This window comes from Sturnus vulgaris, chromosome 1 (genome assembly GCF_052056855.1).
Source record: "Sturnus vulgaris isolate bStuVul1 chromosome 1, bStuVul1.hap1, whole genome shotgun sequence".
NCBI lineage: Eukaryota > Metazoa > Chordata > Aves > Passeriformes > Sturnidae > Sturnus > Sturnus vulgaris.
The window spans coordinates 144623843-144648655 of record NC_142243.1 but is presented as its reverse complement, the minus strand read 5'-3'; the positions used below and the strand labels follow the sequence as shown (position 1 = coordinate 144648655).

The following is a 24813-nucleotide window of genomic DNA, read 5'->3' as shown; positions in this document are numbered from 1 at the left end:
TCTCTGCTGGCAAAGGAAATGAGCAGCACCATCCCCTCTTGATTGCCAATGCCACCACCAGGGTGGCCTATCAGATCTCATGCCAGGGGATGCAAACCTGACCCCCTAGCCTACCCTGTCACCTTCCTGTGCTTGAAACCACTCTTTGGAATCCCCAAAGGTGATGAAAGTTATGGCAGGCTCTGGAAGCTTTACACTGCTTTTAACACACAGGGTGTACCTCTGATTTCACTGCCACCTCTGGCAGTCAGAGCTAGCATGAGGCTAATGTATGCATCAGGAGTTTGCCAAATGACACAATCACTCATCCAGACTCAGGTGGAAAGAGCTGCTCAGAGATCTTCATGACCTGCACAAAATGCACCCCTCAGATTTTCACAGACAGCAAAGGAAGAGGCTTTTGGATCTTCTCTTACAAAAAAAGTGGCAGAATCAGTAACAGATCAAAACTTACTGCTGCCACAGACAGCCCTACGTGTTACACTACCACTGCAGAGATTTCTTTCCTTTTGATAACATGCACCAAAAGAAATATATTCATAAAGAAGCAACACCTATTAATAAGGGTGTGCTCCCCTTCCATCCCATAGGCACGTAAGTGCTGCTTCTCACCTGCTCACAAGTGCTTTCCCCTAGCTTTCCCTCTTGGGAGTGTTTTTAGAGGGCTGATCCTGGCTCATTGAAGTCCTCTGAAATTTTGCTACTGACTCCAGCAGTAACAAGATCAAAGAAGAAAGCTGCTTCTTCTCTGCACTCCTCCAGTATCAGAGGGATGCCTGTCCATGGTCACTTAAAGGGCTCTTTTCCTGAAGGTAAAACCAATGGACATGTTGAGGAATACGTTCAGTGGAGCTGCAGATTTTAGCTCCGGGTGCAGTGAACCCGAGGCAAGAGCTGGCAGCCACCCTTTGCACAACAAAGGGCACAGAGGACCGTGTGCAGCCGGGTGACCCAATACTCAGAGACACAGCAGGAGCCAAAAATTCAGCAGGAAGAGCCCAGACCTTCATGCACATAGACTATGGGGATGTAAATGCCCAAGGATTCTTTTGTTTGATGTCCCACCTCCGGAGGCACTAGCTCAAGCTGTTATTCTGTTACTGCACTAGGATTATTTTAAGAATCCAGACATCTGAGACTCTGCTATGGGAAAGCCTGGGTTGAGCTGGTAAGGAAACCTGCTCTGACTGTCTAAGAGTATGGAGGGAAGCCCCTTGGCCCACTGGAACCACCCACGGTGAAAAGGCTTTGGTCCCAGCTCAGGTGCTGCGGGTGCAGCTGCCAAAGAGAATCCTGGATGCTCAGACAGGAAAGTTTCCTGAACAGGAGAGCAAGGTCACATCAAGATGGGAATTCACTGAATGCTTTATAGAAGAGCTAAAAAACCCCCTCAGTTCTCTTTGGATTCACATGGTATGTAATAGCTAATATATACTCACTAAATACAATTACATACATCATGCAAGTAATATAAAACACATTTTAATCCAGTATTAATAAAGACAATAAATGCAAGGCCATTCCCTGTCCTACTAGAGCTGGAGTCTCCTCCTGTAGTAGGTGCTCTTCTCGAGCACTGCACGCCCTCCTCCCCTTCCCACACACTCAGCAGCATCTGAAATGCAGCTGCCCCAAGCACTGTAGGGTTTGATTCATCTCTTGCAAGCCTGGCTGGATTTCAGAGCACGGCAAACACAGCAATAGTCTGGTTTGAGGCACGCAAGCAGAAGAGTGTACTTGGAGACCTGCAGACAGGAAACGTGCCAGATTGTTTATACCTGAGTCATAACTAATGTTGACAATGAAAACTGAGTCAACTCAGAGACCACCACTGTGCTCAGTGCCTGTGGGATGCTCTACCCTAATGCCACTAACAGGGAAATTGGGACTAAGCACAAATTACCCATACAAATACCACAGTTGTTTCTGTGAAACTGTTGGTGAGGCAAAGCATGCAATACCCAACTGCATTGTAAGGAGACAGGAGCACATTCTTCAATACACAAACACACTCAGGTCCAAGTGCTCCTGATTTCCAACAGACATCTCCATGAGCGAGCAGCCACTGAGAAAACAACATTACCAAAAACTACTGATGGTAGCAGAAAAAAGGATAGGTCTGAAACTGGTGGAGTTTGAAAGCTCCAGGGAAATTCATTGCAATTTTTGTCACTTGCAATCTCTCTCCTTTCAATTCACTGAACTCTATTCTATTCCTTGATGTTCTTGGTTATCAGGGAGACATGGAAGTAGCAGCATACTTTTAAAATCCACTGGGACCAGTGAAGAGGAAAGCTAGCAAAGCCTGGTTTAGCTGTAAATGGAGGGAATGAGGGTTTAAGTGAGGGGAGAAAAACCAGGTTTGGTTACATGGGAATTTGTGACAGATCACAGACTTGCAATGCAAGGTGTGTACATGGATCCCAAATACTATAAAATAAAAACAAACCCAAGACAAAATCCCACAAGCCTTGGGCTTCATTTTGGGAGAGTCCTTGTTACTGCAGTATCTCTAAGCACTTGCTTGGGCAAGATGTACCCTTTGCTCCCACACAGGGATTTCTGCCAGCTTGGATCCACCCTTATCCTCAGGGGTGGGAAAACCAGACCTGCCTGAGTGCGTATCATACCTCTCCAGACTACAGGCAAGTCCCAAACTACCGTAAATCAAAAATCTGTAGAGCACATTACACCCATACAGGGAGGCTGAGTAGTTGATGCTGAGCTGAGGACCTGACAGGTAAACTCTCTCACAGCAGTCTGTGTTCACTGTGGAGCATTTATTTCCCCTTATTTATAACATTTCAGCTTTTCCAATACAACTCCCACGCACATGCACCCAAACAGAAATAAAGACTCCCATCTTCTGCTTTTTCCCCCCTCCTAACGATCCCGATTTCCCTCCTTGGGAGCAGCTTTCCAGACCTGCCACCTATCCCTGCACCCAGGAGCATGATGCATCAGGGACTCCCCCAAATCACTCAGCACCAGGTCTATTCCACCACACAGACTCCTGGCACAGCCATCCCTCCACAACAGCCCACTGCTCACCTCTGCTCAGGAACAGGGACAGCTGACCTTCTCCACTCCTCCATCGGCTGTACTGTCAGTGTTTTTGCTATCAGCCACATCTCTCTCACCCATAACCTGAGAGCATTTCTCTTAGCATGTAGCCCAAGCAGGATTGCTATTCTGCAGCACTTTTCTCTGTATCCTTAGCAAAACGGGGCCATGAGATGAAAATTTCAGGTAGAAATGTTATTTCTGTACCTTCTTGCAACAGTTCCCATTTCAGCTACTTAACCCACTGCCTTTTGATATTCAAAAGCATCATTGCTCAGACCTCTACCCCTGCCAGTCACCATCAACCAAACCCTTCCCACCTCCTCTCGAGGAACAGTTCCACAAGTTTCCTCTGGTCAGGGCATTTGGCTCAAACCTCTCAGCCCCCCTTGTCCCTCTGAGGTAGCCTGATCACATCTGCTAACATAGCAGTACTCACCTCCTCCACTCACTGGTAATGCCAGCTTCATCCATCTGCTCGTCAGCTTCCCCCACAACAGCCACTGCCTGTCCCCACCCCATGCTGCCCCTCCAGCCTGGCAGGACCTCCCACCATCCTCCTGCAAAGCCTGTCCTGGCTGCTGCCTTGCAAGCCCCATGGAGACCCACATTTGCTATGAAAACACTAAAGTTGGGTTTTTGCAGTGTATCAGGTCATTGGCAGTAGAAAATAAAAAGGATTCCTTCCCAGACCTCTCAGGAAGCATCAGCTGAAACAGGTGGCTGTGAGCATGTGCTGCTCTGTGGCTGTCACTATCCACCCAGAGACTCTGCAGCCATCACAGCTCCCACCAGATCTTGGGATTACCTTCGGATTTGATTAGGTTGCCATCAGTTAGCAGAGGGGTTTAAAAAGACATCAAAGAACTTAGCAAGAAGTACGGGATGCACTCAGAAGGATTTTTTTAAAGAGCTGCCTAACACAGCCATACTACTTGCTGTATTACTGCAGCAATATTATTATCACTCTAATTTTGGTCATGACAACACACCTTCAAGTGTAAATAGGAAGGAAAGCCTTAACTCTCTTCCTGGCTTGCTAGAATATTTTAGACAAGTCTTTAGCACCTTAGTTTACATGCCTGGGGACTGGTTTTGCATATCCTTCTGAGTTTCTAAGTCCCAGATGCCCAGCTGTGAGCAATGTGTAGCAGAGATTAGCTGTGCTGCTTTGGAAGGGCCACCTGACACTGTGTGTGATGAGCAAGGACATCCTGCAGCCTGGAACATTGTCATGGACCACCTACAGAAATTGTATAGGCCAGGCCATCTTTGGTTAGGGTGGCATTCCTTTTGTCTACTTGTTCCCCATCTAGTTTACACCTCAGAGTTGAATGGGAGAGAGAGACAATTCTGAGGGCTGTGCCTGTGACCTGCCTCGAACATCTGTCCTAAAGCAGGGTGAAACATCTCTGGAAACTGTGTAGTGGAAGTGGTTAGACAGCTACTATAGAATATATATATATATATACATACACACACACATCTTAACTTACAGGCAGCTGGGGTGAAACACATCCTAATCTATCTCTCCAGGTTTACTTTCACTCATTTATAAAATGGGATAACAGCACCATGCCAGACTCTCTCAGAGTGAGAGGCTGAGCTCCTGAATGCCCAGGTCTTGGCCAGCCACCACACTGATACATGATGGAGGTACATACAGCCTCAGACCCATCTGCGTAAAGGTGTTACCTTCCAAACAAGTTTTCACTACAATATTAAGGAATGTGATGTGAATAGAGATGAAGTGTGCAATACTGAAGTTAATCACAGGAAATAGGGGCTGGAAGGGAATCCCATGAGAGCAACACATTTATTTCATTATTATATCACAGACAACATTAAGCATCCACTGAGTCCCTCAAGGCAGAAATCTTGCATAAAAAGCATCCCCATTTACCAAGCATGATAGAACCTGCAACTGTTCTATAAATAAAGGTTATTTACAAAGAGCTGTTAAATATTTATTTTTCTCTGGAGACTGAGTTCTCTGTTCATTTGTCTCCGTTGCAGAATCATTTGGTATCAGGGAGCTCACCTAAAAAAAGACTCGGAATCTGTCCAGAGCCTGATCCGGACACAGCACCAGCCTCCTCCACAAGCTGGCGAGGAAAAGCATCCAACCTGACACAGAGGGAACACGAAGCAAACAAAACCAGAATGATCTCATTCAAGAGGCAGAGGTAGAAGAAGGAACACCAGTGATACAGCAGCAATTAATAAATGCTATCACACTGCCTCATCCTTACAGAGCTGCCTTAGCACTGTATATTGAAATTAGTGACAACCTTCAATTGTGAAGAGTAGCTGCAGATTTGCATTACATTTGCTTTGTGTCTTAGGAACAAGAATACATTTCTCACAACCAATAAATTAGTGATTTTTTTACTTTTTTTTTTTAATTTTTTGAAGCTGACAGATCAGGGTGGGGGACACATGACACAGGCTCAACCGAAAAAAAACAACACCATGGCTCTGGAATACACTTCACTGCTAACCCTTTGTAGTAGTAATTGTAATAGTTCTTACTCCAGCTTGCCAAAAGCTGAGTTTTAATTAAATATTAAAAAGCTATTTGTTAAAATAATGTTTCCATAGCAACTAGAGAAAGCTAAAATACCCTGGCACTTCTGACTCACAGCATATTAATCAACCACCAGCTATTATATAATGAGCACCTCCCTGCAAGCACCAGCAGGAGCCACGGCACCAAATGCCTGAATCCAGAGCCAGACTGCTCTGTGTGCTTGCTGCCTGCTCTCAGCACAGGCAGGCAGGGGGAGTCACCTGGGCTCAGCCCAGGAGTCACATGCCCAGATATTTTGGGGAAGCCATGCTGGAGTCCCCAGGGTCAGTACATCCCTGTGGGGGCACAAAGGGGGTGGCACTGGGCAAGGAGAAGTTCTGGCAAGACTCCCCACAGCCTGCAGCAGTGAGGGGCTGAGGTGGCTCCTTCCCACCAAACCCCAGCAACCTGCCTCCAGTGCTTGTCTTGCAAATGCAGTGCTCATACCACATCTATTTCTGTAACTTATTTAATTTTTTTTACGTTACTGGAATTATTTTTTGTAGCAAGCACCTTCCTACTATCAGGCCAACTGTGCAAAGCTGAAGGAGTGATTAAACCTTGCAGGGACAAACAACCTCTGCTGCTCAACCAGAAAAGCTTATTTTACAGATTCAAGAAACAAAACTAAACAAAGAACAGCGAACAAGCACTCCCCCATCACATCTAATGCCCCAAAAGATGAAAAAAATCTTCTATACTCTATCCATGCACCTCAACAATGGCAGCCTCAGCCATCCAGCAGTTAAAGCTGCCTGACACGTGGCTGCTGCTGGCCCTGCTGCCAGTCTCTGTGAGGCTTTGTCCTGGGGACACAGCTTGTGTTAGAGTCTCCCACTGCCTTGTCCAGGAGGAGCATCACCATATGGTCCAAAGTCATGGGAACAACTGCAGAAGGGAGTTGAGCAGTTGAGGCCAAAGCAGTATTACCTCAGGGGAAGAGTACTGGAAAGGAAAAGTGCAGCTACATTGGTCAGATGGAGTTGGAAACCACCTTCCTCCTCCTCAGTGACTTAATTTTTTGCTTTTAAGCTCCCTTCCTTTTTTCCAATGGAAAATAAATACTTAACCACGCAGTTATTAACCAAAAGGAATGTGATAAATATTACAGCATCTGTATGCCAGCTTCAGTTTCCTGCTGCTTTGTTTGGGTGTCACAGACTGTGGCTATGACAACCACAAACAGTTATTGGACTGATGTCATTTGTGACATCATACTTAATGGAAAAGAAAAGGAAGCAGAGACAGTATCAAAAATAAGAATGGAGCAAGATCCCAAAGGACAACCACACTGGGGCTGCTGGAGAGCCAGGCAGAAGCAATCCTGTCCTTACCAAAGCCCAGGCAGCACCCAACTCTTGGGAACACCTGCCCTGGGCTGTGATATGAACTGCACATTTGCAGTTACATGAATGAAATCTTCTCACTCCTCATCTTGGAACTGTAATGGAGGCTTTTGGCTAAGCCTTGTTTCTCCTAACTAAACTTCTCCTGATCTCCAGCCAACTTCTCCTCTACATCTTTATCCTTCAGTGATAATATTATTTCCCCCCCTTTTAAAATTAAAATAGTCTGTCCAAAATTTCCAGACAGTCGTCCAATCGAGCACTGGGAGAATGGGTGTTGATTTTGTGAGGAGTGCACTGTTTGAAGAGGTGGCTTTGCACAAGCGACAGTTTCAGGGGCTGCCACAGCTAGAGCCCAATCTCTTGTCCCATGTAAAGGCAAGGAGGCAGCACCACTGTTGCATTTGGCAAAGCCTTTTCTGTAGGTACCTCTGGCATCCCCAAGACATGCTGTTGTCATTTTCTCTGCAGAAAACGTTTGCAAATTCACTGCTCAAGCTCCAAGAAGTAAAAATAACCCCAAATCCATCTAAATCTCATCTGATAAGTGATCAGTTTACTGCAACAAGTATATTTTTTAAAAGTTATACATTCATAAACCTTGACACATGTGAATTAATTTTTCTAAGCTGCTTTTGCCCAAAGGACAGCTCCTCTGTCCTTCCTGCTCCCCTGCCAGACCTGCTGTGCCTTTGCAGCCCAGCACTGCAGCCTGCCCTGGGCATCCTGTCATCTGCAGCCACCTCACCAAGCTGTCCTGACACGGAGCATCCCGGGGTGGGACAGCAGCACACAACCACAGCCAGCTGAGGATGCTTCTCCCCAAGCACATAGAACCTGAAAGAACCCCTCCCTGCATCCTCCCAGGGCTTGGTTCCCCACCAGAGAACAAAACTCCATCAGGTGGGTTCTGCCCATAATGAAGTGGGTATTGCTTTTAAATAGCAGGACACAGATGCTGCCTTACAAAGGGATGGTGAATTAAAGCCTAACAGGTGAAGCAACCACCACTCACAGCTTGCTCATAAATGTCCCCACGCCCACTGGAAGTGGCAGGAGCTGCCCAAACCAACACCTTCCCTGACAGCTCATAACACAACGTGCCAGCTCTTCATCTAGGCCCCTTTGTGAGGATGCCAGTCAGAGCCACCCCAAGCCACTGCTGACACCCACATTGCCACCCCTCACAGGGCACAGGCACCCCTGGGAGCAGCCACTGGCAAGTTTCACCTCCAGATGCTGACAGTCAAACAGAGAAAGGGAAATAACAAGAAAGCCTTTTTTTCCCTTCTCTGCATCAATTCTTTCATAGAACAACAGAAACATTTTGCAGGGCAATGCTGCAAGAGGACAGAGAGAGTAGACATAGAGGAGCTGAATTCTGGGAGCTCTGGGTTTTCCTGAGCAGGAGGTAAGTTTCTCAGGCAGCACTGTCCCACTGCAACCATCTCATGCTCCCGAGTTCTTGTCATACAGCCAGAGAAGAGAAGACAGGGAAATGGGAACTTCCAGTCACAGCTCAGTAATGAAAGGAGACTGCATCTAGCTGCAGTAATTTCAGACCACACACCAGTTGCCTGGGGAGCTTCCAAGGAGGCTGCTCTTGGCTTTCTCTCTCATCCTCTTAACACAGCTATAAGGTATCAGAGGCACCTGTGGATTACATGCCCGTATTGGCACTGCTGTTTTACTTTGATTTAATGACACAGACATCTATGTGGGACCAGCAAGTCTTCCTCTGAAGAGCAGGAGCAGGTCCCCATGTTCAACTCCTTTGTGGAACCAACCACTACAGGGGTGCATTAGGACACAGATTCATTATGTCCTGAGAAAATGCTTCCCAGATTTCAATACTGCCTACCTAATAGAAAAACAATCAACTTTTTGTTTTGAGATAAGCAAAGAGCTTTTCTAGGATGTGGATATACTTTGAGAGACACAAAATATATACATGGCATACTTCTACTGAATTTTCATCAATTAAATTGGTATCTATTCATCACTCTGAAGCCAACACAGCTGTAAAAAAAAAAAACCCAGAGGCCAGAGCCCACCCTGTGCAATGCTTTCTAAGTAATTCACAAAAAAACCCCCCACAGCTCAATTAGCAGGTCTTGTGTGACAGTCTAAACACCAAGGAGTTAGAGAAAACATTTGTGATTCAAAGGAAGAATACGAACCATGGACCTTACTGAGGGAGATCAATATAAAACACTATCATTGTTTCACATCCCTTTTTTTCTCCAATAACTGTACTCATTGCCAGTATTCTTCACAAAAGGCTGGAAGAAGGATTCAATTTTTTTGCTTAACAGTTTCTGAATGCTTTTTAGGTGTTTATTAGGGAATTTTTATCACACCTTTACTAAACATGGATGGACTCATCTTTTCTCCTTTAACAAAACTAGCCATTTCTTTTTCAGACTGATTTCACTTTGGGGTTTAATTCTGCTCTAGCCCAAAGAGATTTTTGTTGTTGTAACAGAAAACAGGCTTAAGCTACTGAAATGAAAATATAAACTAAAGTGTGCTGATATCCAAGTAACCACAGATTGCCATTACTACAGAATGGGGTAAAAACAGGACAGGAGTTAATCTGATTATAAAAACCTCAAAAACACCCCTCATTTAACCCCTCTGCTAATAAAGTTTACTTACAGAAAGCAACAAAGCCCAGAGCAACAGCATCCAAATTTTAGCCCTGTTAGCCAGCCCCAGAGCAGAGAAGCCACCTCAGGAGCTCACAGTGTGTCAGACACACAGCCAAAGGCTGCAACCATTTCCTGAGGCTCCTTTAGAGCAGCACTGGCTGGCTCACCTGGAGAGCTGCAGACTAGCCACAGCTGCTGGGAAATCCCAGCCCACACCCTTTAGCAATGCATAGGAAAAGGGCAGCTGCTCTTCAAATAACACATTTTCAGTTGTTTTGTTTTTTTTTTTCATATATATAGAAGCTCCTGGCTAAGCTGCTTTGAAGCAAGTATGCAGGTGTCTCCTGTGATATAAAACTTCCTTCAAAGCTATTTTATCACATCAGGGAAGACCCAAATATTGCATAGTTTCCTACTGTAATGACAAGGCTGGGGTGTTGTCCATACACACTAAAACAACCTCACAGCCAATCTGTGCTCTTTTTCCCTTGCAAAAGATGCAAGCTCACTTCCCAAGGAATGCCTCAACTCTTCAGCAAGATTCTGTCTTTCCATAGCTGGTAAAGCTTGGAAACAACAAACGAGCTTCAGATGGTGCTAATGGTCCATTCTGCTGACCATATTTTCAGTTAAATGCATTCATGTGGTTTATATCAGTAGTGAGATAATTATTCAGCCTATGTGGTAATACAATGCTGGCTGTATTTTGTGGGCTGCAAAGAAGTGTCAACTGATTCCAAAAGACTGGATTTACTTGCTGTAAACATTTCTTGAGATGTCTTTAAAAGAAAAAAAAATTAGAAGATTCTCCTTCTGTTTGGGCAAGCTTGTATTTCTTATGTAAAGGAAAACAGAAAGAAAAAGCTACTTACTCACAGCACTTGATTGCTTACATCCTGGTGAGCAGTATTTCTGATACCTACAAAAGTGGAAAAAAACATGTAAGTCAGGGAGAAAAATCAAAGATCCCTTCCCCTTTATGACTGGTAATTTAGTTTTTTCACCAATACCAGGAATGCCAGCAGGAATTTCAGCAATTCCCTTTTACACTGACCACCACTGACAAGCAATTTGAAAGATTTGGTCCTCCAGCCCTTTTACAGTAAGATGATGAACCTTGGGAGTCTCTTGGAGGGGGGAAAAAAAAAATCCACATTTCTTAGGCCAAGCAGAGAGTGGAGAGCGCTCACATGATGTCCTAAGATACCACCACTGTGGTTTGCACTGGATATACCCACAAAACATCTGCTGCAGCTGCCACGTTCCAGAATAAACTCTTTGGCTATTGGGAACTTCTACAAAATGCCATCAAAATTTTCCTTCTCCTCCTTAAAGGGATTCACCTGCTGTCTCTCAAACCTCATTTCTGCCTTTTTATTTTTTTCCCTAAAAAACAGGAGAGGAAGGTTTAGCTTCAGCAGCTGCAAGAGCAGAACGGAATAGAAAAATATTCCCCTTTGGCAGCGGCTGTTTATACACCTAAAAAACACTATGCCTGCAGGTCTGCAAGAATGGCTAAAGAGATAATAAACAGTCAAGGGACTGCTCTGAGTAAAAGAAATACAATCAGAAAACCACTCCACAAGCCCCCCAGGAAGAGGCAGAAGCTTATTGATTGCTTCAGCAGGGCTGTGAGCACAACCTGCATTTTCAGCTCAAGCTGAAGTATTTGGGTTTGAAACTCCAGACTCCTGTTATCTGTCCTGAGGAAGGTCGGCTGACAAAGCCAAAAGAAATCACTTGGAGTCTTTTGCTGTTTCCCAGCAGGTTAGGTTGATTTTTTTTTTAATCTTTCCAAAGGAAGATATGACTTGATTTCCTGAAAGAGCACACTGGCTAGTGGAGGAGCTGGGAAGCCAGAAGCTATTACACAACCATAACCGTATTTTAAGAGCTTAGGCTAGAAAAAGCTGCATGTTTATTCACAGATAAAAGGGAAACTGCTTCCTGCTTTGCTCCATCTAAGAGTAAGGCAAAAAAATGCTAGTTTCACTGAATTGTAAGAGAAATAAAACCCATGGGATAGGTGCAGATTTTGTGCTATTTATATCTCCAACACTTTGGGACCCAGCAGGCCACCTTCTGCTGCTCTTCCTCCCTCTTTTGTGTCAAATTCTCCATTCTCACATGATAGGCTTAGGATGAAGCTGTTTCTGTATTTCATCGGTTTAGTCTGGTTATATTTTACTAAAACTGCTATCTGAAATCCTGCTTTTTCAGCACTGGGTCCAACACACAAAAGTGACCCTACAGTTTGCCAACAGAACTAAATCCAAACCTTATGAATAAAATACTTCTAAAGAGCAACAAAATCACCTACAGTGCAACACAGCCTTGTCCTTCTTCAATCTCAAACCTCTGCTTAGAATGTTAAGTAAAATAAATATCTATGTGTATGGTTGCTTCTTGGGACTGTATACTGACTCTCACATTTTTTGGTACTTCTCCTAAAGACCCAGCTGGTTAAGGTTCTGCAAAGATCTTCTCTACATGCCTTGGAAACATGAAACAGGAAGAAATCTTCAGGGTCATTACATCCAATCCCTTGCTGTTGTAATTGTACTGCACGATCCTCTTCAGAAAGTATGTAAAAAGTTTCTGCCCCTCGTGGCTATGAGAATATGATTTGGCTTTAATGTAACAGCTCAGAAACAAGTTGGTAATATATGTGTGTGTGTGTATATATATACACACATACATATTTCAGATCTTTCAAACTATTTCACAGTTCTGAGAGACTTGCTACTGCTTTTGAATGCTTGAAGTTAAGCAACAGTGAAATGAAGGAGTCACAAACATGTTTCATATAGAAACACCAAGTTTTTTCAACAGGTAGGTAATTACTATTGAAAACTCTTGCCTGAGTTTGTTTGTCTTGAGCATCCCTGCTGCAGGCAGCTCTTGAGCAGCCTCCCATGGGGACATGCTTATTCCAAGGCAGCACAAGGCAGGAGAAGCAGCTTTCCTTGCCATGAAAACACCACTTCCCTGAAATGCATCACAACGCTGGGATCAGGCAAATTCAGACCAGACCATCCCTCTGGAGGCATTCATACAGCCATCATCATTTCACCCACATGAGCTGTGCCACACCAACACCCACAGAGTAATGGACAAGATCTGAGGAGATCTGTATCTGCTGGCTCCCATGTGGTGGCATGGTGAGCACATGCACAGAACAGTTAATGGTGCTTTGAGTTACCACACATCTCCTGGCTGACAGGAATTGCCTGTTTGTGTGTTTACATGGCCCACAGCATGCAGTGAATAACTTCAGCCATCCCAGCCAATCTTCATTCTCTGCACACTGAGCAGGAGACTCAGCCACCAGCTGCTTCATCATTCCAGATTCTTTCAAAAAAAAAAAAATCTCATGGCAAAACAAAACAAAATAAACAAAAAGGCTTTTACATACTTTTATAAACACCAGCACTCCATATGGTTTCTGCAACCCAAACTACAGCACAAACCACCTGAAAATGGGATTATTTTGCTTTGTTCACCATGGAGTTTTTTACAAAAAAGAGAGATTGTCAAGATATCTTCAGAGAACTAAAAGGTAAATCTCGAGCTGCTGTTACAACAGGAAGAGAAATAATGGTACTTTTTAGATGCTTGACAGAAAAGTTCCTTTGAGACTCTCTAAACCTACAGAAATTATCAATTTTGCAAAAGCGTATTTTACAGAGAGAAACTGAATTGGGAGCCCTGAAAGCACATGCTTTCCCAAGCTGTGCTTGAGATAAAGGAAAACAAACCCCACACTCCTCTAGACTTCTTTTCCTGGGGATGCTGGTTTGGTGGTTTAAATCCTGGCATCAGCCAAAAGCATCCCCATGGAGCAGGTTGTGCCAACTCTCCACAGCTCCACCAGCTTTGGTGCTCTCCCCACAGCCCTGCTGATCCATCAAATGCCCTGACTTCTCCAATGCCCCACCTTGGTGGTACAGGCCAATAGGTCAGGAAAAAATTCCTTCACTAAGCTAATGTGCCCAGGATGTTTCTTTCCTTTGCTTCTGGCTCAGCGAGGCAGGAATACAGCAAGCCCAGGATGCAGGGTGGGGCACTGGCAGCCACCCATCATGTCCCTGCTCCTCACTCCCTGGTGTTTGTATTATACTGGGCATTTATTAACTTTTCAGTGTAGCTTACACCTATATTTCCCTAAAAAACATCATGATCAAAATTACCACCTTAGCGATCTGAATTACTTCTAACAGCAGACTAGCAATGCCTTCTATGGAATTAAATATGCACAGCTGTGTTGGAAATGGGGGGTTTGCAGCCTCTCAACTGCAGACTGTTATTACAGCATGATTAGCAGATACAAATGTTCTTCAAAGTCGTCTGTTCTCCACAGACTGAAAATTGCAGTTATCCCAACAGATCCCAAGAGCCCCAACAGCTCCTGGCTGCTGGTACAGTCCTGGTTAAACATTCACCAGACCTGGCAGACCACCTCGGACTAACGTGCTCATGAGCATCCTTGCCTTCAACACCTTTTCATAAGGCTATTAAAATTAACTCGTCCCTGCCTCCATCCCTACAACTGAAAGGTTACATCAAACCCCTAAATCTGCAGTGAAAAAGCCACTAAAAACCTGCAGAGTGCTCTGAGGTCTCTGAGGAAGTGCACAGACACTGTGCTGATGGTGATGCTTGGACAGACCACGGGCTATCTCCTACAGCACTCCATCCCCAGAGGTCTTATCCCTGTCCCACTCAACACTCAGCTGTCCTTCTCCAGCCTTTTGAACAAAGCTTAAAGAGAGAGGGGTATTTCCACCCCACAGCAGCTGCTGCTGGCAGCCCCTGAGCTCCACTGGCAAACACAGAGTAGAAGGCCCCTGCCAGGAGTCACCTACTCCACCTCCTTAGGGTGACAACCACTTGCACAAGGTCCTCATCCATGCTGCACAATTTTCAGGGATCTGTGAGCAGAAGCTGTCCCAGACAGTCAATCCAAGGCTGCACCATGCTGTGGCTCTCCAGCCTTAGCTTCCTCCAGGAAAATTTCTATAAACTACAGGAATAGACCAAACCCCCCTTTGCAATGCCTTCTTGATATTACCAGCTGCTTTTGAAAATATTAAGAAGCATAAAAACAAGCAAAGGGAAAATAACAGCAATATAAGGAGTAAATAAGATCAAAAAACAAATTAGGTGTCTTTAAAAAAGAACAAAAAAAGGGAAAAATGTCATAGTTTTAGGCACATTTTCACTGTGCAGCACTGTCCCAGAAACTATTCCTCCTCTTTTAGAGATTAAAAGATTTCAGAAAACACATCCTCTGCCAGGTTGAAACTGATCTCATATTCCTCTAGGGAGAAGCAGGAGCGTGATACTCCAGGGAAGAGGATGGCTGATCCAGGCAGCCTGGCTGCCATGTCCAGGGGACTGCTCCTGCACAACTCCTCGGCACAGGCTGCTCAGGGCCACGTTGTGCCCATCCACTGTTTTACTTGAAGCTGCTAAGAAGTGGCAACAGCTACAGTTGGCCTTGGCTACAAGGTGAGAGAGGGGCTGGCAAGGGTCCTGACCTGGCGTCTCTGGCACTGGACAGACAGACAGACAGACAGTGATCCTGTCACTTCTCATCCCAATGCTCTCTTGAAAAATTTGGAAACGCACAACAACATTAACCCCACAGCCCCAGCATGAGGAAATGACCACCCACTTCTTCACTGAGCCCTACAGCCTTTCTGCACCTCACTTTCCAATGCTAAGTCTAGTTCACTGGGAACCAGAGCACTGAACCAGAATGAAAGAGAATGGGAGAGCATTGCTCAAAGCAGATTATATTTACTTTTCAACACATCCCCCAGTTGCAGATGTCAGCACAGAGAAAGGTATATTACTTTCTTTCCCATCTCCTTAACTGTTCCTAACTTCCTTCAACAAATCAAAGTGTTTTCTTGAAGGGTGAGAAATCTCAGTGTTGTACTATTTTAAATTGGCAGCAAAGGGTTTAGAGCAAGGAGAATGTTTGATCGCATAAGAAAATTCAGCCAGAGAGAGAGTGATGTCCTATAGGGTTCTGGCTAAGAAAAAAATTCATTATTAATTTATTTGGCTTTTAGTAAGGTTAAACTATTTCATGTCCTTCCTCTTAACCCTTGCATTTCAGGCTGTCACCCTCTGGTTAGTTACCTACATGTCCATAGTAATAAAGGTGATGGAAAACAGTTGTCAGACCCGTCCTGTGCGAGGGCCATGACTGAGAAGTGTTTGCTGCACTGTTGTTGGACACCTTTTCTGCCCCACATATGTACTTTTTATTTTTAAAAAAACAAGCTGTGGACTGTTAAACCTGCTAATTAATTTTCAACACCATGGGATGTCCCCTTATATAGTCACAGCATCATTTATGTTGGAAAGAATCATTATGCCAAGTCAGCCACTAAACCACTTCCCTAAGTACTACATCTCCATGTCTTTTAAATACCTCCAGGGATGGTGACTTCACTGGATAGCCTGTGTCAGTGCCTGACCACCCTTTCTGTGAAAAACTGTTCGCTAATATCCAATCTAAATCTCCCCTAGTGCAACTTGAGGCCATTTTTTCTCATCCTGTCATTTGTTACCTGGGAGAAGAGCCCGACGTCCACCTGGCTCCAGCCTCCTTTCACAGAGTTGTGGAGAGTGATAAGGTCTCCCCTGAGCCTCCTTTTCTCCAGGCTAAACAGCCCCAGCTCCCTCTGCTGCTCCTCACCTGAGTTGTGCTCCAGACCCTTTCCCAGCTCTGTTGCTCTTCTCTGGACACACTCCAGCCTCTCAATGTCATTGGCCTCACCAATGCTGAGTACAGAGGGACAATCCCTGCCCTGGTCCTGCTGGCCACACTGTTTCTGATCCAGGCCAGGATGCCACTGGCCTTCTTGGCCACCTGGGCACACACTGACTCATGTTCAGCCACTGTTGATCAGCATCCTCAGGTCCTTTTCCTCTGGGCAACCTTCCAGTCACTCTTCCCTATGCCTGTAGTGTTGCAGTCCCTGTGTTCAGATCCATTCAGGTGTCATACAAATTTGATGGAGATACATGGTGTAAGTTGTACACTGGGGACAAAGCTAAAAATCACACACTCCTTCCACTACCCACCAAATACCCAAGCTCATAGTAACAGCAGTGTTAAGAATAGGAAAAACCAGAGAGAACTGAAGTGAACACAACAGAAAAACATGCTACCCCACATCAGTCCCCATGGTCTAAACAGATGTGCCAATTCGGGAAGGACAGGGGTCATCATTCCAGGCTGCCTGTAAGAGCAGGCAGGTGGGAAAAGTGTTGTGAGCAGCAACCCATCAGCACAACTTCACATTCGGATCATGCTAGACTGCAGCCAGAAACATCACCACTATTGTCACTGCTCAGATCACTGTCAGAGTGACACAATTCAAGGCCTCCCAGTATGACTGTTAGGTCTGGCCTGGTCTCTCCAGTTTCAGCCTGATTTCCTCACCACATGACAGAGCCCGGCAGCAATCACTCTTTCCCCCTGCTCTTTATTCATTCCCTCTTTTGTTTCCTTCAACCCTCAAGCTAAAAAGAAAAAAACAAAGGGAAAAAACCAAGACTGATCAAGACCAGACAGTGACTACATTTTGCTGCCATAAAAATAAATACAAGAGGAAGGGGTTTCCCTTTTCCAGCGGTTTAGACCATTCCTACTTTTGGCTGTAAGCATCGATGTGCAAATTCCTGCTGAACACAGCAGCCATTGGTACAAAAGTGGTGCGAGAGACGAAATGAGCACAGGATATAAACATAAAGCAAAAAGATCACTTTGTTCCTCTCAAATAATTGTGTTTGTGCTTCATTTCCTCATGAAGACCAGCACTGTTAAGTGTTATCGAGTCTCTTGTTTTCATTAAGAACATCCATGTCCCTATATCTGGAAAGTTCAGTGAGAGGTATCTGGGTCAGCTACAAGTAATCACAGAGCCACAAACAGACCACAGGAAAGGTTGCCCAGAGTCCCTTATATGTTGCCATACGTTCCTGCTCGGTCCTGAGCTTCAGCTGCTCTTCTCGCTGCAAACTCCTGGAGCTCGTGTTTGATGGGAGCATCTCCCAGGGCATGTTCCTGCCCACTGCACAGCCCCAGCCCTCTCTCTTCAGTTTCCCCACGCTGCAGTAAATGGAGCAAAAGGAGGAAAGTCTGCATACACCAAGGCATTAAAAAAAGTGACTGACCCCAAGGACTGGGAAGGGTTATGGAAATCCCCACAAAGCAGTTGCTTTTGTGGCCTTTTCTCCCTATCCTGGGGATAGTCAACACAGCCTGGGCAATGTATCTGCTCATTCTGTTAAGAATCAGTAACTTTGGGCCCATCCTTCCCCTCCAGCTAGACTTTAACTTTTAAGACCAAGAATACAAAAGGAGGGAATGAAACTCTCCTACAGCCTGTCAGTCTTGCTGTCCCACAAATTTATCCTATCAATTTATCTCCTTCACTGCACTGCTGTCTGTATTGAACACTAATTTGTTTTGTGTCTGGGTACACAGCCCTGAACAGCCTGGGATGTTTTTGGAAACCAAAGCAACAGAAGTTCACTGAATGTGTGATTCCTTCAGATCTAAGTGCCGTATTGGAATAAAATTAAAGTTTGGATCTGCCTTAGTTTGAGAAGTGGGCCCATGGGAATCTGATAAGTTTTAACAAGACCAAGTGCAAGATGCTGCATCCCCGGTATCAATCCAGGCTGGGAGATGAACAGATCTCAGCCCTGCTGAGACCTGAGGGTGCTGCTGGATGAGACAGCAGACACGTTCCAGCAATGTGTGTTTGCAGCCCAAAGACAAACACCCTGGGTTGCATCAAAAGCCCCATGGGCAGCAGGTTGAGGGGAGTGATTCTGCCATTCTACTCTGCTCTGGTGAGACCCCACCTGCAGTGCTGTGTCCAGCTCTGGGGTCCTCGACACAGGAAGGTCATCAACCTGTTGGAGTGAGTCCAGAGGATGTCACAAAGATGATTAGAAGGATAGGGCACCTCCCCTATGAGGAAAGGATGAAAGAATTGGGATTGTTCAGCCTCGAGAAGAGAAGGCTTCAGGGTGACCTAATTGCAGCCTTCTAGTACCTGAAGAGAACTTACAGGAAAGATGGGTCAAGAATATTTACAAGGGCATGCAGTGCCAGGACAAGGGAGAATGGGTTCAGATTGAAGGAGAATAGGTTTAGATTAGATATTATGAAGAAATTCTTTTCTGTGAGGGTGTTGAGACACTGTCACAGGTTGCTCAGAGAAGCTGTGGATGCCCCATCCTGCGAAGCGTTTAAGGTCAGGTTGGACAAGGCTCTGAGCAGCCTGGTCTAGTGGGAGCTGTCCCTGCCCATGGCAGGGGAGTTGGGACGAGATGATAATTCCAACCCAAACCATTCTATGATTCCATGATTCTACTGGAATACATCTGGAGCACCAGATATTTTTTACATCTTTCTACTCCATTCAGGATCGAGGATGTAATTACATTTCTGAGAGAGAATCCTGCTACTACTTGGATAGACCTTTGCCACTCTAAGGAGATAAAGTGCAATTCACATCCTGCTGTGAAGACTGTTCAGGAGAAATGCACTTTCACCTTTAAAAAATCAGAAAAAATCAGATTTCATACAAAATTTATCTTATCCTTCTGCATAACCAACAATAGGACATTAAATTTCTTCTGTCTCATGATATATTTAATGAGGGGGAGAAAAGCAGACAAGTGCACACCCCTTTCTCCAGCACTCCTTGTTATTCTTCCAGAACAATTCTTCAAAGCTACTGAGATCACTGTATGTTACCTCCTTTTTGAAGGTTCAGATACATTGCATCAAAAAGCATGCAGGAAAAGTTCTAGGGCATGAAACCAATTTTTGCGCACTTTTATCTGGGTCAGCTTTTCTATTGATTCTGCAAATACTGTATCATTTTTTAAAGTTAAGGGTTTTTTTAGTTTAAAAAGAAGAAAAAGAGAACATCAGAACTTAAGTCAAACATCCATCTGAGCCAAGGACTGGTTTTGTTGGGTGACTCCAAATCAAAAAGGTAGATTTTTTTTATAATAAAATCTAACAGTGAAAGGGCATCTGGATCAACTTCTAAATTCAGTAAATGCCCTTTTCCCATACTGTGTCTGTTTTCATTAATACCATCTTTGCTGTTAGGTGTACAAAACTTAACAACAGCTGACAACATCTAAGAAAGCTAACATCAAAACCACTCAGACACATGTTTTAGCATTAATTCCTCCCTTCCTTTCTCTGCTCGTCTGCCAAGTTTTCCTCCATGGTTATGAACTATTTGGCACAGCCTCCAGCTTTGCTTTATGTTGTTTCATCAACCAGTGTGTGTCTTGAGGTGCTCTGAAATAGAAATAAGTAAGAAATGGCCTCAGGTGATGTCCTGTATTAGGATGAGATGACTTACTGCAGACATCCTGAAGATCTTGTATCAACTTCATCTGTACACACACATGATAGATGGAGAAAGGACCCTTCTCAGAGGATTCCTACCAACAGGTGACAGTTCATAGTATGGACAAATCAGAAAATTTACTTACAACTTCAGATGACAGCAGAAAAAGTAAATAAAGTAGTTGGGAATTCCAATTAGGTTGGTGAAAATAAAGAGCTAATGAACTGTCTCTCAAGTGTTTTTCCAGAATGAAATGCTTTTACTTCTGCGAGATGCTTTTTGCATATTTTGATGGTGGTGTGATGCTGGGAACACCACCACATTGTCCAAGAGCCTGATTATCAAATGTGCTTCTGCTGGAAGTTGAGTGCCTGCTTTGACAAAACCTTGTTTCACAGGGATCTGGGAAGACACGTGGGAAGACAGCCTGTGCACTTCCAAGTCAGAGCTCAAGAGGGGTCTGACTAAGATGAGCATTTATTCCCTGGCTCTGGGACACTTGTCTGGCTTGCTCAAGATCCAGAGGGTTGTCTGGACAGATCCATCAATCTTTTTATATTCATTTTTCCCAGTCTGGAGAGCTTGGATGGAAAGATGAGTAATCATTTCCATCACATCCACTGTGTGACACAAACAAAACCCCCAGCCTAACTGATTTCTGATATGCAAATGATTTAACCCCAACGCTTTCTTGCCATGATTTTACCCCATTAAGCCTTGTCTTGTTTAGGAACCTTGCCAATCTTGCACGAGGCTGCTGGATTCTGCCTCCAGCATTGCACATCCAGAACCGAAGAGCTGCAGACAAGAGAGCTGCCCTCTCTACAGCAGGACTAGAGGCTCCTTTGCCCAAGGATGGCCCTGCTTCCAGAACCCCACACTGCTGTACTCCATCCATGGACCAAGTGCAGTTATTAATATACTTCTAATTGCAGGAATTATCGCTCTGTTACACCATGTCTTCTCTCTTCCCCCATGCATTAACTGGTTGCTTGGAGCTTTGTAATCTTTCAAAGAAAATGCTTTGAAAAATAAGACTGAGGAGGCTCATGTTAAATTGGGAAATGAGCACGCCTTGCTGGCTACCTCGAGAAACTAGGACAGGCTTCTCTCGACCAAATCTCCAGGTATCTCTGAGGCAGGAACAGTCGGCACAATTCTTAAAATACACACAGGCTGATTAAAGGCTGGCTTACAGCACTCACTTAGACTTGGCAGCATTAGTGCAGACTTTCAAAATCAAACAGACATGACAGTTTATGAAAGAAACCTTCTCCAAACGCAAGGCTGCTTGCTGGACCCCCTTCCTTGCTCTCCCACCTCACAACACACCTAAAGCTCCCCTTGGGAAAGCCTGAAGTACCGAAGTGGCAGGAGCAGAGGTACCCACATCTTATATGTCACTCCAAATTCAAATCAGCAGCTGTTTCAGTGTTAAAGTCGGGTTGTAATCCACACTTTTCCAGGGCTCCTGACAACCAGCCACCATCCTGCTTTATCCCTTGCTGGGAGATGCAGCAGAGATGTCTGAGGGGAAAGTGGAGGGCTGAGCTGGGACAGCTGGCCAATGGATCTCCGAAATGTCAGAGGAGACAGCTGCAGAGCAGACTTTAAAACAAACATCCCTTCCCAACAGGACGCTTTCCCTGGGGGAAGGGTTTTCCCCTGTGTGCCACATCCCAGGGCCTCTCATTCATGTGCCTGCCTGACATTGAAAAACCTTCATTAGTGAGAGGTGCCGAGTGCTGCCGGGCCCTACATCCACCCAGTGACTGATAAAAGCCAGACTCAGTAACCAGCTGGTACCTTCCCCTCCTCTCTCACAACAGAGGAACAAGGGCTGCTTCCTTCCCCTAACTTCCCCACCTTCCTCTCAAGTATCAGAGCACCCTTATGCCAAAATGAATTTAATATGGTGTTTTCATCCTCTTATTATGGATGAAGCAAAGCAATACTAATAGTTTGGATTTACTCATGTCAGTTTAAATTAAGGCAAGGTTGCAAATCTGGCTTTGTTGCACCCATTACTCGATTGAGCCCACCACATCCCAGCAGTGCAAAGTGCTGCCTGGTTATGATAGCCAGCAGACCCCAGCCCTGGCAGACGGTGCCCTGGCACAGTATACCCTGGCAGGGTATACCTGGCAGGTATCACCTGCAGGGTATCCCCCTGGCCATCACTGCTGGCTGCCATTCCTGTGCCAGGCTCAGGGCTGTGCCACTCCAATGCCCCTGGGAGCCTGGGAGGAGGGTGGGCTCCAGCTTCCCTCCACACCATCCCTCTGCACTGACACTCACCCCACAACATTGCGTGCAATCTAGCCAGCTAACACCTCCTAATTTAAATATTTAGGCCACTTTGCCACAAATGTAGGTGCTTTTGTTCCTCTGCTCTTTCACATGGAAGTCAGTAAACAGCTTTTGGCCACATGTCCCACAGGGGGACAGTTCAGCATCTTGAACAGGACTATCAGGCAAACAGGTTAATGGATGAATGTTAATGCACAAATATGCTGAACCTAAATGGTCTGTCTGAAATGAGATTCAGAAATAACTACAGGAAATAATAGTCAGAGGTCACCAGAGAAAAGTACTGGTAATGCTCAAATTTACACAGAATCATAGAATAGTTTGGGTTGGAAAGGACCTTTAATTATGTATTAATTACAGTTAAAATGGATCTTAGTCCAATCCTCTGCATGTACACAACCTCTCAGTGAGGGAAACATTGGCTCTAAAGAGTCTCCTATAAAGCAAATTAAGTAAACACCTTTAAACAAAGCTCAGCAACCCTCCAAATCCAGGCAGGGTAGTTACAGCTCTCTTCAGCCTGTCCTTCATGGATCTTCACAGCAGTCTGTGGAATCAGTCATACTTTCCCATTTGTTGTTTGCAACATTATGACAACTTCTAAATAACTAGGAAGCAGCACAGCAGCATCAACTGGAACATCGTCCACTTCCAAAGGCAAACGGCACAGTTTGGATTTAGTCTGTATTTATATGGCTGTGTTTTCCAGATGAAATGTGTGGTCTAAGCAAAAAACACATCCACAGTCCTCACTGCCTTCGTCCAAACTCAGCCATATGCTCTCACATGTCCCACTGAAACAACCAGGACCCCAAAATCCCTTAGAGCACTCTGCCCTTCAGGAAGCTCTGTAGTGCTCTATTGAAAGATGAACAGCGCTCAAAAATTTTATTCTTCATGGAGGCTGTATTTAAAAAGATTTTTTACTTTCCTTGGTGGAGGTTCACATTTTGGATGTGTGACAAAGCAGACATTGTGTGAAGGGAAATATAAATTCTGACTGCACAAAACTATCCTAAAGCTAGAACTTTAGGACTGGATATGGACTGAATTTGACTCCTTGAATCAAATTGCTCAGATCTTCTCTGCTGCTAAAATAAAGGCAGAATTTTGTCCTGAAAGCTTCCTGTTGCTCCTCAGTTTGCAGCAAAGTTTAACTAGAGACCTGTCAAGTTTCTAGTCCACGCCTCAAATAGCCTTGTCAAGTCATACAATCAGCAAGCAGCAGTGAAGGCAGGGTTTTATTGTCAGGGAATGTAAACAAACAACAGGTAGTGCTGTTCATCTATCTCAAGTTGGTGCATATAATTTTAATTAAAGCATTTATGTAAATACAGATGCAAATTAGGTTCAGTATAGCATCTGACAAATTACTATCAAAGACCTGAGGCTACTGGCAAATTATCAGCATGAGCTCTCATGATGTGAAGGTATGAAATCCAATCTTGGTCCAGACACTGCATATTTTATTTGGCTTAAATTGGCAGTAAAACACCATACTGATACATACAAAAGAAGTTAAATAGTTTTCCATTTGAAAAAAAGAGCACTGAGGAGGTAAACCAACATCCTTAAAACCTGTCCTTTAGACAGCCTGTGTCTATCAAGAAAAAACCCTTTCTGCATTTCTGCAACACATACCAAAGAACTCAAAGCATCTCTGAAATGTTAATTAATCCATACTCTCCCCAAGGGATATCTATTTTAAAGATGGTTATATGGAGCCTGCATTCATCTCTCATTTGCCAAAGGCTCACAGGGGAAAAGCCACAGAAATCAAATCTGGACCTTGGCCCTGCTCCTCCACGTTCTCATCACAAGACTTCCCCCCCACAAAAATCACAAGAACTCACTCACACCAAAGAGCTGTGAACCTCTTTGGCCTAGATATCACTGCCTCAAAGTAGTTTTAACTTCAAAACCTTGTTTAACTTGCAAAGAAGATTACAGGACAAGAAAAATAAAGGAAAACAAATTACAAAAGAAAAAAACAAAACACTCCCAACATTTGAAAATTGAAGGCATCTTTAGATCATGATGAAAAAAATCTTATCTTTGGAAAATGAAAAGGTATGACTAAGGTAATCTTCATAGTAGTATCAGCATCAACTTCTGCTATTTCTTCCCTCCAGGTTCAATTCCATCTTTAGGGCCGTGGAAGGGGAGAGCAATTGTCCTTCGTTCAGAACCACCCAGTAAGACCAATGCTTAGAAAGAGGCAATAGCTTCAAAGGTTTTAAAGCAGACTTAACTTAATCAACATCAATGATGCTTAAGGACATGCTTAACATTTTCCCTGCAATACCCTTGCACATTTCCCAGGGTATGAAATTCCCACTGGCATAGACTGAAGTGAAATCACATTTCCAATTTGGAACAGATGCATTAAGTTCCTTGGAAGCAATTGTTATTACTGGTGATGAAAAAACGAGAAGGAAACACAGTAAGGTTTGGAGTTACACAGGTAC

At 44.5% G+C, this 24813-nt stretch overlaps 1 protein-coding gene across 3 annotated transcripts in view; it reads right to left on the bottom strand.

The window, feature by feature from the left end:
• Positions 1–24813, bottom strand: part of ZHX2 (zinc fingers and homeoboxes 2) — a 73975-nt gene that overhangs the window by 31986 nt on the left and 17176 nt on the right. For 2 of the 3 annotated variants that reach the window (XM_014870128.2, XM_088178905.1), the window contains exon 2: positions 10502–10548. The gene's annotated coding sequence lies outside the window, so the exon portion shown is untranslated. Of the gene's footprint in view, positions 1–10501; positions 10549–12489; positions 14962–24813 lie in introns of those variants that run through there. The other variant, XM_088178896.1, reaches the window with a different exon arrangement.